The 13,481-nt window shown below is 34.2% G+C and overlaps 1 protein-coding gene across 3 annotated transcripts in view; it reads right to left on the bottom strand.

The window, feature by feature from the left end:
• The window catches only part of LOC139127226 (transient receptor potential cation channel subfamily M member-like 2), a 49,651-nt gene that overhangs the window by 34,066 nt on the left and 2,104 nt on the right, over positions 1-13,481 (bottom strand). The window lies entirely within an intron of this gene.

Genomic DNA, 13,481 nt, shown 5'->3' with positions numbered 1-13,481 from the left:
TAGACGAAATTACCCGTTGTGTTAAAATTCTTGAAAAGGGAAAAGCAAGTGGTAAAGACGGCATTGCCGCAGAGCATTTGATTTATGCTAGCTCAATTTTATACATTCTATTGAGTTTGTGTTTTACCAGTTTCTTTATACATTTTTATTTACCCGACACATTTATGTGTGCTACGATATGCCCTATTGTGAAAGATAAGTCAAAAGATCTTACATCCGTTGACAACTACAGGCCCATTGCAATTGTAACAGCTATCTCGAAGACTTTGGAATTATGTATCTTACACAGGATTGATTCATTTATAGATACTAGTGTTCTTCAATTCGGCTTTAAAAGCAAACATTCTACTGACATGTGTATCTTTGTGCTTAAGGAAATTGTTGATTTTTATAAAAGGCAAAATTCGCCAGTTTTTCTATGTTTCATGGATGCCACGAAAACATTTGACAGGGTCAACCACTGGACTTTGTTTAGAAAATTGATCAGTCGCAACATTCCATTGTTTATTATTCGTATTTTGCAGTACTGGTATAGTAATCAGCTGTTTTTCGTCCACTGGGCATCAGCTGATTCCAATCCTTTTCAAGTTTCTAATGGCGTACGACAAGGAAGTATTCTCTCACCAAAACTTTTTGCTATTTATGTAGACCAGTTAAGTAGTAAGCTACAGTCTGCTGGCGTAGGATGTTATTTAGCGAATCATATTATTAATCACTTATTTTATGCTGACGATCTGGCCTTGATTTGTCCATCTGTGAAAGCTTTACGAAAATTGATCAACATTTGTGAACACTATGGTAACGAGCATGATATTCTCTTTCATACTGAGAAAACTGAGTGTATGGCTATTTATCCGAAATCTTGGAAGCAGGATAGGATTCCTCATGTATATTTGTATGGTAATTCTCTTAAATTTGTAAGTTCGAAGAAATATCTTGGCTACATTATGTCCTCCACTGGGATGGACGATGCAGATATGCAAAGACAGCTTCGTAGTTTTTATGCGACCGCCAATTTTATTGTTCGTAACTTTGGCCAGTGCTCTCAGAAAGTAAAAAGTGTCCTTTTTAAAAGCTTTTTGTATAGTGTTTATTGTTTGAACGTGTGGTGTAATTTTAGTGCTAAACTAATGTCAAAACTGAGGATAGCTTATAATAATGCCTCGAGGTTGATTTTTGGTCTGAAGTGTGACGTCAGTATCAGTCACAATTTTGTGACCAAGAACATCTTTAATTTTGCTTCCCTTCACCGAAGACTGCTGTTCGCATTTTGCAAGCGTCTGTCCGTGAGTGAAAACCCAGTTATCCGTACCTGTGTAGAGTCTGATTCGTATTTTCATTCAGCTTTTTGGAAACATTATAGAAAGGTTCTTTATTAAGTTTTTTGCCCTTTTTTAACTTCTGTATATTTTTTTGCATCTATCTATTTTATATTATGGGCATTCATGGCCTGAAAAATAAAGATTAATTAAAATTAAAAATAACCCACTACCCCAATGGAGCACTGAGGAGTAAAGTCCCTTGTTCAAGGGCACAACACCGTGCTAGAGTCTCGAATTCACTTTTTCCATCACATCAAACCATTCTCCACACTTTTAGTTGTGAAAACTATCGTTTTTAACATTCCAAAACCTCAAATAAAGCTATACGCGATATAATGTTTCCATTTCTAAAACATCAGCTATGTGAATTAGTCCAGAATCTATAAGTTCTTTGAAAATCAGAGCCTTGTTATCAAATTTAATAAACTTATTTCCCAATATGATCTGCTACCCAATGCTGTTTGGTGTTAACTTCATATAAACCGTTCATTTGTTTCTTGCCTCCAACCAGTCGCTCAAAATGTCTTTACACAAAGTAAATGAATTCTTGCCCATAGCATTTTGTCCACATCACATGACGAAACGAGAGTGCTACCTCCAAATTTACTCAGGTGAGACTCAAGAACGGTATTCCAAATTTCATCCCGACTATTAATGATTCTTGATACCGTTCTGCACGTTAGGCCTGTAACCATAGATTCAACATCAATCATTATAAATCTCCCCTCTTGTAGTCTGTTAATCAAAATGGTTCTATTAATTTTTTCCCTTTTCCCCTTCCATAAAAACTCATACAAAAACTAACTAATTTTGTGTAACACATCTTTCGGCATGAATATCATCGATGTACAGTATCAAATGTTAGTCAAAGCCAAATATTTTAGTATAAAATTTTCCGCAAATACTGAGAGATATCTTTTTTTTCCATGAATCCAGCATTAATGCAATATTGTCTACCTTTTTTCCAATCCAATTTTTTAGCTCATCTTTATCACATCCTAAATAAATGCCTAGACTTTGATCGGATTGTTTGGCCATGAAATCATCCCTGAATCTTTTCTACTTTTCCAGTTATCAAACCTCATACTTTCAAACCTGCATATTACCATATTCATCAATTAAATTAGGGCCTTGCAAGGGACTTTACCTTACTACTCTATATTTGTGTGTCGTCTGCAAGCTGTGAAATTTTAAAAACTTATTGTCTTCCCCATTTTAATTATGAAAACTTCCAATGCTGGATCACTTATAATAATTGCATGCCCTAAAACTTCAACAACAACATCGAAAAGCAGAGCCGACAGTGGACAACCCTTCTGGATGCCCTCTACACTCTAAACGTTTTTGAAATACATCCATATATTATTAAAGCGCTGCTACAGTCGTTGTTAATTGTTTCAATCCATCTTATAGAAAACTCTCCGAAACCAAATTTCTCCGGGGCCAATAGCATGACATCTTTTATAGAATCAAAGGTCTTATAAAACCACAAACAAAACAGCTCCACATTTATTCTTCTTTTCTTCGAAATCAATGACATCTTTTATGAGACGAACATGCCTTGTTGCATTAGACACGACAAGATTTTACAGTCGTGGTTTGGCAGCGAGTTTGGTCTAAAGTCTGGTAAGTTCCTCCCTGTGTCTTTCTAATAGATCGAGGTAATAAGACCAACACACAGTGACCTTGCCAGGCATCCCTTACTATATCCTCCATTAATCGAATTAACAACACGTTCTCCAAGCTCATCCAAGAAAAAGCTATGATATTCAAAAGGTAATCCGCCTAACTCTATGGATTTTCCTGTTTTCATTTGCAATTATAGCTTTCTTACACTCAAAATTGTAAACTAACCCTTCACATAATCTACTTGCCCCCTGATTCAAACTGACATAGATACCAGTACTCTTTATGTAATTCTGGCAACAACAATTATCTGCTCAATTCGATGTGTATGACGCCTTGTTAAATTAAACGGCAGAAAAGAGAATTTGTTCTTGATCTGTAACAATACTGCCTTCAACCAAGTGTTTATTTATTTGCTTTGATGTAAACGACTTTATCTCAAAATCAAGAAATATTTGGTGTTCCTCTCCCCTTGTCATAACATTTCACCCTCGATCTTACTTGTGCCCCACGTAAATTACTAAAATACAGCTTATCAAGCTCCCTCTTCTTCTTCAAATACCTTTCCTCTAGCTCTAGATCCCTGAGCTTGAGTTCATTCAAGTCTCTCTCCAAATCTCTTGTCGGATCTTGCTGTAAATCCCTTTTGCTCTTTATATCTCTTCCTTAATCCTGTGCAAGCCTTATTGCCTTTCCTTAACCTTTATTTTAAGCAAATCTCTAGCACATATCTTTGATCATTAGCTGACCCATATTCCCGTAGTGTGCTACGTATCTCTTTTTTCACGATGGTTTGATAGTTTTCATCCTTAGAAGACTGGTGTTCAACTTCCGATATCCATCTCCCTCACAATGTTGGATGAAATCAAAGACAAGTGAGATGGCATAGTGATCAGTTGTTACTACCGTGCGGATATCTGCCAATTTAACTCCCGACAAAGGTGAACAGACATAAACCAAAAGTCTAAGGGACTTGCAAGACCCATCGAGACTTGTCGCCATGTGAACTGCTGTTTTGAGGGGTTTAACTCCCTCAAAATGTTACAAAGGCTAAAAAATGTTATCAAGCTAAAGGCTGTCTTTCTGGAAGGTACTCTGAAGTCTAACACACAATTGAAATCACCTCCAATGAATCTATTGTTCTCATCATCTACACGTTTGTGAATCCAATGTTTCAATAAAAAAAATATCTCGAGTAACTTTCGGATTTGGTGCGAAAACGTTCACCAAAGTTAAATTAAATTTTAATTAATTTTAAATTTAATATTAAATTTAATTAAATTTTCGCCCATATGTGTTTTATTCGGCGATAATTGATAAAATAGTTGGAGCCGACAAACAACGAACAAACACGTGTATTGGCAATTTAAGTCTCATGAAGCCTCATAAATCCAGCGATCAGAACATTCCCTGCGCCATCTTTCTGTTGAAACATCCGTATTCTAATACGAACCATAATTCAATAGGTTTCGTCGTCACTTCCGCATTTATTCGGCAATATTTTGAGGCCGCCGTTTTGTGGTGAATTTCACGGTTTTCGAACAATGAGCGATGATTGGAAACGTACGTGAATGAACTTCGCTTACGTATGATAGTTGTTCGTACTGGGGCATCCTCTTGATTTTCGGCGCACTCAATTTAGAGCAAACGGTGTATTATTCTGAGACAACAATCGGCCCCATATTTGAAGTTGTGTCCGCAATCGACATTGGCATTGGCAAAATCGACGTCAATGTGTAGTTGTACAAAACCTCAACTACACAACCAAACTTAAGTTTAAGATGTCAAATGTTCTTGAAAAATTACATCCGTAAAGTCGAATTCTGTTGTTAAGATTGTGATATCAAACCGTACTTTCTACACATTTACAATCGCGGCAACAGTTGCTTTGTTGATCATTTGAGTCAAGTCACGGTGAATGCCGGCAAATTCTACAGAGAAGCACTGAAGTGTGAAGCAAAACCGAAGACTAGGATAATGTCAAAAATTAATGAAAATAAAACCAGCAATTTCTTACTCTGTTGTTTAAATTTTGTAAACAAACTGTATTTGAAAGTTATTTAGGATTACCGGGCCGTATTTTAAATTCGAGGACAGTGAATAGCCCCCTAAACTAGCAAACATCGGTAAAATCTTTGTTGCAGCGTGGATGTACAAAAGTGAATCGAAAGAAAAGACATAAAATCTAATGAATATTTCATCAGAAAGTCGAACTCTAACTTTTTTCAGGTGAGATCATCTGAATTTGTAAGAAATTATGATCGTGGGGAATATATCTGTAGCCATGTGTCACCCATGGGCGCCATCTTTGAAATTAGGCGGCTAACAAAACAGACAGCAAGGGCAAATTCTATGTCATGCCATGATCATGAAACATAATATTTGAGATGAGAATGTCAAAAACTAATGCTTACAACATCCTTACAATCTAACACGCTTGTTCAATTTGTAGTAGTAAATTACGATTTTGAACAATTTACGATTGCGTCATTGATCATACACAGCACACTGTATGCCGCCCCAATGCGAGCTGCCCAACGCCCGTTCACTCAATCCGACTTAGATCTTTATATAAACTGAATACAATTTTAGGAAAAATGAACGAGCTATCATTTAAGTGATTTTTTTTGTGAATGGAGTGAGTATGGTGAAATCAATTTAAAGGATCACTGTAAAGTCTACGAATAAATGTTTCCACCTCACTGACTACGGTTACGTGTAGCCGGTTCAAGGACAGAGGTGACACAATGTGCCGGTTAGCCAGCCAGATTGTCGTACGCTAACAAATTTTCCGTTGTCGGCAAAGAATTTTAAAAAGTGCATTAGTACGATGTATACTGTCTGTTACACAAGAGGACATATTTCTGATGCCATAAAATGGTAAATTGTATATTTTCAATAATATATTAATAGAAAGTTTGATGTGCCTCGCGCATTGTCTATGACCTGAAAAAAGCCTTACAAGAGGTTTGATTGTGATTTGTATTTCGTTCGTTCAATTATGTTACTAATTCTTAATAATGTGCGCCGGCCATTCAAATCAACATTAGCATTAGCAAGTATTTACCTCCCACCATCACCATATTAGACCTTCTTAATTACACATTCGAAATTTTTACCAAATAAAATTGATACTCCTCTACTATGATTATTACCAAACGAGTGAAAAGCTTGCCCTTACCACTCTTTCTCAAAAAAGTTAGCCAAATTTTCATCCCAGAAGACTCCTGTGGGAAAATTACTTGCGCTTTTTTCATATCGACACTTGCATGTATTTTACTGTCGCTTATCCTTTCCTCTCAAATCTCTACTGTTTAATGACAAAAAATACATCTAATAATAAAACAAAACAAACAAAATAATTCAAATACAGTCTACATAACCTATGCTTTCATATAACAGCTTATCTCTTTACTCTTGCCCTTCCTTCGCTTGCTTTCCCTCGCACATTGTATCAAACTTGCTCTCAATCCCAATGCTACGTCTTCTCCCTCAACATAATGCTCCTCGCCTGATATTTGTGCATGGGCTGATAATTCGATAGATGTGTTAACATTTTATTTCTTTTCGGATCTGCCTTACTTTCGTCAATATGTTGCTGTCGTTGTCAGGTGTTGAAATTGGTGATCTTCTATAATGCCGACAGATTTTGCTATATCACTCATGCCTCCCTCACTCTCTTAGTTTTATTCGACAGTATGGTAACGCATTTTTCAACCTAATCTCCCTTTTTCTGACTCCCCCAGACCAGCAGTTGTCGCCTTACTTTTGTTTCTCAAATGAACTTGAACCTTTTCGTGGAAATTCACTGCACATGTCCGACTTTTTCACACCGCGACACATTAGTTCGTTTCTACACAGTCTTCTCAAATGGCCAGGCATGAGACAATTTAAACAGCACCGGAGTAATATGCCTGCTTCTCTTTGTTGCTTTTATTTGTCCGTTCTCTGAACAGAATTAACACCAGACAATTCTTCATTTGAATCTGCTATTCTGGAGGTATTCGTTTCTTCATTTTTCCCCATACATATATCTATAACCATGCAATGTTTGTCAGCTTACCACCAATTCTCCATATAGCTAGGATTATTTTCCTTACATTCATGCCTAGCTAGATGCAATTTAGTCCAGTCAATCTACGCCAAAAAAGGGGTCAACCTAGGACTAATTGCAACAGAAATTGTTTCTTCACCATGCATTTTGGAAAGGTCCTAGAAATAACATACTAAAAGTATAATAAAATCTACGGGGTGCAACAGTGCCTAATTTGCATAAATGTAAAGGGGGCTCATGGGTATAAAATTGTCGCTGATAAATGATTTTTACTTAAATATGTGGCTAAACATGATTTGAATACAAGTTTTTTGGCTTATATGCCTCGTTTTACGTCTAGGCTAGGTTGTTGAAAATATTTTGTCGTCATAGAAATATTCCTCATTTGCATAAATCCAATATGGCCGCCACAACACTTCACTTTTCATTGTTTTTTTTCTAATTAATAACTATTTTTAAGCTACTACTAACAGCAATAGAATAATTTTTTCACATTGTATTTTAGAGAAGTCCTAGAATAACATACTAAAAGTCTAGTACAATCTAGAATTGTAAATAGTGCCTAATTTGCATAGATGTTAAAAGATTATGGTTAAAAACTTAGTGCTGATAGAATGTTTCTGCTAAAAATAATTGGCTAAGCATGATATGTTATGCAGGTTTTTGGCTTATTTGCCTTGTTTTTAGTTTAGGTAATGTTGATGGAAATATTTAGTCGTCATAGAAATATTCCTCATTTGCATAAATCCAATATGGCCGCCACAACCTTCACTTTTCTTTGTATTTTTCCCAATTAATAACTCTTTTTAAGCTACTTCTGACAGCAACAGAATTATTTGTTCACTGTGTATTTCAGAGAAGTCCTACAATCACATACTAAAAGCCTCGTACAATCTAAAAATGTGAACAATGCCTAATTTGCATGAATGTAAAAAGATTATGGTTATAAACTAGGTGCTAATAGAATGTTTCTACTAACAATATTTGGCTAAACATATTTAACGCAGATTATGTGCTTATTTGCCCCATTTTTAGTTTAGGCAATGTTAATGGAAATATTTTGTCGTCATAGAAATATTCCTCATTTGCATAAATCCAATATGGCCGTCACAACACTTCGCTTTTCTTTGTATATCCGTAATTAATAACTATTTTAAGCTACTTCTGACAGCAATATAATACATACGTAAAGTCCAATACAGACTAAGAGGTATAACATTACCTAGTTTGCATAGATATAAACGGATAATGGGTGCAATACATTCACTGATAAAAGAAATATGCATATTTAATTGAGAAAAATGCAACATTTTGTTCAAGTAATGTATGCATTAATCTTAATTTTTTGACCAGGCAATATTTTTGAATACATTTTATCACCCGAGAAATATTCCTAATTTGCGTAAATCAAGTATGGCTGCCAATGTTTCACTTTTCACTGCATTTCACTTAAAAATTATATTTAATCTACACAACAAGTAGTTTTTGTTTCCACTCTATATAATGACAAAAAATGACTAGTAAACTCTAAGAGGAAGAGGTGAGACATTGCATAATTTGAATAAATATAAAACTTAGTAATGGAACAATATCGTTGCTGTTAATAGATTTCTTAAAAATATATTGAGCAAATTGACATTTTATTCAAGCAATTTGATTATTTAATGTATTTTTTGTGTGTAGGCAATGCATCATATCATTTAAGATTCCTCATTTTACATAACTGCAATGTGCCCCTCCTACCACTTTACTTTTCCCTTTCTTTGACCTATAAATGACTATATATATTATGTTAAAAAACAACCGAGATCATTAGAACTATTTCTTCATTGTAAATTTTAGTAGGGTCATGGAAATTACATACCGCAAGTTTAAAGGCCTTTGTTGGCACCACATTGTCTCATCAGAAAATTTACACACCAGATTACAATTTCAATGGAAAACAAAAGGCTATCACACCTCCATAATCCTCTTACAGACTATAGAACAAAGGCGATCCCAGGGATCGCGAAAAGTGCCTTTAATGAAGTTGTGCATAAGACAGCTAATTTACCCAAATGCTAAAACCTGGTGCTGATAATCTACATACGAAAGTGATTTAAGAGATAAGCTGACATTGTAATGACTATGTAAGATCATTTTTTTGTTTTTAGTTTAGGCAGTTTTCAAATGTATCTTACAGCAATAAAGAAGTTCTTATTTGCATTAGTCCAATAAGTCAATCATGTCACTTCCTGTTTCTAATTGGAACATTAATTATTTCTCACCTTAAATGCTGAAAGGTCCAAGAAACTGTATATTCAAAGTCTAATACAATCTACATTGTGCAACAGGGCTAATTGTAAAAGATTTTATAGGAAATACCTACACTCTATTAAATATAATACTTGAAACTTGAAATGTTATACAATATCGTAAAGAGAGATTGGAATTTTTTACTAACATTGCTAAATATATGTTACCTAATTTTAAACGATTCCTCATGTGCATAAATCCTATATGATAATCATAAAAATAATTTTCTTTAATTTTTCAAATTGACGTAAAGTTATTTTAATTAATTTTATTATCAGTAAAATGAGAAGTTACATTAAGAGACACTACTTGTTAAGTTATTTATTACTTTAAGTACTTCCTATCGAAAGATGATCATTTTATAACTTGAATGAACATTTTGCTCAGTACAAAGAAATTGACATGATTATTTATTTTCTGTGTATTTTAACTCATTGTAATGATTATATACTAATTGGGCATACAGAATGAAAAGCCCTGTAAAAATAAACAATGATTGATTCGTATAGTTCGTTTCAATTATCTAGAGAATTTGCATAATGTCAATAATATTTGGAACTTACTGGCAGATTTGGATTATCTTAATGCATACCAAAATGCTTGGCCAAATAACCAACGCTTTGTACTAAGGGAGGCTGAGGAAATTTGTGTTTCAGCTCTATTTTCCTCTATTTTCACCCTTACCGGTATTACTTATATAGATTAAGTGTTGGTAAAATGTAATTAAAGACCAGGTTATGTGGTCACTGGTAAATCAGATATACTTTTGACTGTGTGTAACTTGCCTGTTAATGCAACATACAGAAATTTATGATAATAATGATATAGAAATACAATTATAATGATCATGAAGATGAAGAGGTACAATTATTATACTACACTGCCAATTATTATGAAATATGTGATAAGCAAAGATGTTCCTTAAACAGCTGAAATACATTACGATAATCAAAGGACACTGCATTTCTCAAAATTTTGAAATTTCTTGAAGACAACAAATGAAAACTAATATAAAGTAATATAATGGATTGAAGAGAGAGATTTCCTAATTAGTCGTACAGTACACAGCCATAGCATTTGAGGAAAAACTGAAAAAAAATATGTTGACTGAATCATGATAATCTAAATCACTGGTAAAAGCAAATCTAGATACTTTTCATAATGTTACATGGTCTAGCTGCTTTTTCTAATTTTTATGACCGTGAAACAAGAAAACCAAAATGTGAAGGGATTTGCTTCACAGAAGCTGCCGTTAACAAGTTTATCAATTAAGATATCAAATTTTGACATCAAATTATCATATAATTGGTCATCCTGTATTTTGAACCTTATAGAAGTCTCACCTCAGATTGGCCAGACTGTCAATTCCTTGAATGATCGATCTTATTGGTAATGATACAAAAGTCTAATAATCTGTAAATGGAAAGTCCATTACATAAACAGCCCCATGAGTGATACTTGCACATCTAAGATCTGATATGATACGCGGTACAATTATATCATCCCTTGCTTCACAACTTTCATTGAGTTGCCCTTCCCTATTCTTATGGGTTCTACAATGAACTGCAGCAGCCTCAATAACCCCGACAGAAAACAAAATCTAGACTTTCTGTTGTCAACGAAAGGATTCAGGCTGTAAACAAATGAACAACCTACAGGAAGATGTGAACAGGGAGGAAGAGGAAGAAATTTATGATATGGTAATGATCATCATAATCATTTTCATCACCACCACTATCATTGTGATTCAAATGATGTTGGTATTTATACTAATCAATAGTTCGATGATGAGAAAGATGATTCACAGGCACAATTGTTAAGTGTGGTGAACCGTTTATTAGTAACTGAATATTTCCATCGTCATTGAAAAAAGTGACCAAAGCATAAAAAATTCCTTCAAAATTTTTACTGCTATCGAACATGTTGTAGGAGAAATGACTTAACAATTCACAATGGATGTCAAAAAATTGAACATGTCCAATTATTTTCCATGAATAACCTTAACGTCGTAAAAGAAAGAAGAATATCCAAGAAAGTATTCTGACTCCCTTTATTTAAACAGTAATGCTCTGAAACTCTTCTCTTTATTCATTGCATTTCTGAATAACAAGAAAATGTAAATGGAAGCTATTGTAGTCTTATTGTATTCAGAAGACCGTTTTGGTCAATTATGCAAATTAGGTCTTTTGTATCAAATAATTAGCATGCAAATTAGGTCAGACTCATATTTTTTTAGGTATGGAATTGATAATTCTTGCAAAAACTTAACAATTTCATAGAGAAAAATTTGTTTATATACGACCTTAAATATTTATTTTGTCTGAAATAATGGAAAAACGGCGAATATATGCAAATTAGTTAATTTGCATGATATTTATTGTTCAAGACATTTAGAAAATAACTTGTTGAACCTTACTGAATTGTGTTGCAATGAAAAAGTCACTTGAATTCAGTTTACATGCCCAAAATGTGAGTATAGCAGTCATTTTAAAGGCGATATATAGCTAATTTGAATATATGCAAATTTAACCCATTTGCACCCCTTAGATTTTCCTATACTTTTAATATGTCATTAGTGAGACCTTACCAAAGGTCATGCTGAAGAAATAATTTCTGTTGCAATTAGTCCTAGGTTAAACCCTAAATTGACTGGACTATTTCTGTTAAATCACGTCATCATCGACAGATAAACGTATGTTTCTCACTATTATCTTGTCGTTATGCTCTCTTTGCATTGAGATTAACGCTTTCGTCAAAGACTGTTATACACTTGCTACGTAGATTAATGCAACCTGTTAGTAGAATAATCCTCTTGGCATTGTCCTGTACCTATAACCTCTAAAATCTTTATTTCTCTGGATACCAGTAATTCCATCAGGATCAATGATTTCCATTATCGCCTTGTATATTTCCGGCAAAGAGAGTAAAATTTCACTTGGTTGCACTACATTGATATGCTTGGGTAAGGTTGGTTTGAGGAAGATGAGTAACGGGGTGTCATTATCTCTGTCCGAGTCAAAAGATGGAAAACATGACGCCTTGTGACTGCGCATGTGCACAAGGACAATGCCAAGTTGACCCATAAATTCGAAGCTAGGTTAAGATTATATACTCACGACAAGTGCTAGAGACTTCAGGAGATGTCCAATACGTGAACCCCACACAAAAATCGAACGGAATACATTTCCAGGTGAAGAAATTGCTCCTAAACAGTACTGGTAATTTTGAAAGCTGACTCGTGTTATACATGTACTGCAATGCTATTGCTAACATAACTCTACATAATACTGGAGTGTATAGTTATAACGTTGATTGCAGTGACTGTGAGAAGTAACTAAATTAAAATTAAACTTGAAAGTGGTATTGTTTTGATGATATATTTTTAAAACAAAAATGGTCATTAAAACAGCTGATTTGTTGGTTATCAAACCGAGAACATTAATAAGTTAATCAGTTATTAAATTAAGAATTAGAAGCAACTTATTGACTTAAATGAAAAAAGTATCAATGAAGACATGCTGATTTTTATTCTTTTCCAATTTATGATTCACTTTAGATTCACTTCTTTAAAGATTTCGTAGATATAGTAAATCCTTATATTTTTAACCTTAACTTACATTTATTTCGTATGGACAGCGAGCTCAAAAATGTTGCGCAGCGCACAGGTCTTTTTGTTGAGGATATAAACCACGGCTCCAGCCAATCAGGTTGCTGGATATTGACTTTCCTGTTCACGGCAGAAGTGGAAGCGGCGATCTATCTATCAATCTTGCACAAGTGAGGCGAAATATTGAATTCTTTTATGATTACATAAAGCGTATCATTTGGACAGAAATCAGTATCGAAAACAAATATTCTGATTAGAAATATAGGTACACAAATAACACATAACTTAGTCCTCAGTGACCTCAGAGATATCGATAAAACTTAGAAGAGGTAAAATCATGGTTAGTCTTTCCTTGTCTTGTACAATAAAGACAAGGATATAGTTTGATATCAGCACTATTGCTAGAACTCGCAACCTAGGAAATAAGGCGTATCCATGTGGTTAAGAGCAGAAAACACAGGTATCATCGCTTCCTTTTTCTGACAATTATCAAGAAATTATCGCCAATCTTATATTGGTAACAATGACCCTGGAAGCTATCTCAATCATGTTAACAATTTTTTAACTCTTAGCATTT

This window comes from Ptychodera flava, unplaced genomic scaffold, assembly GCF_041260155.1.
Source record: "Ptychodera flava strain L36383 unplaced genomic scaffold, AS_Pfla_20210202 Scaffold_29__1_contigs__length_4469600_pilon, whole genome shotgun sequence".
In the NCBI taxonomy this organism is placed as follows: Eukaryota; Metazoa; Hemichordata; class Enteropneusta; family Ptychoderidae; genus Ptychodera; species Ptychodera flava.
This window is presented reverse-complemented; position numbering and strand designations above follow the sequence as displayed.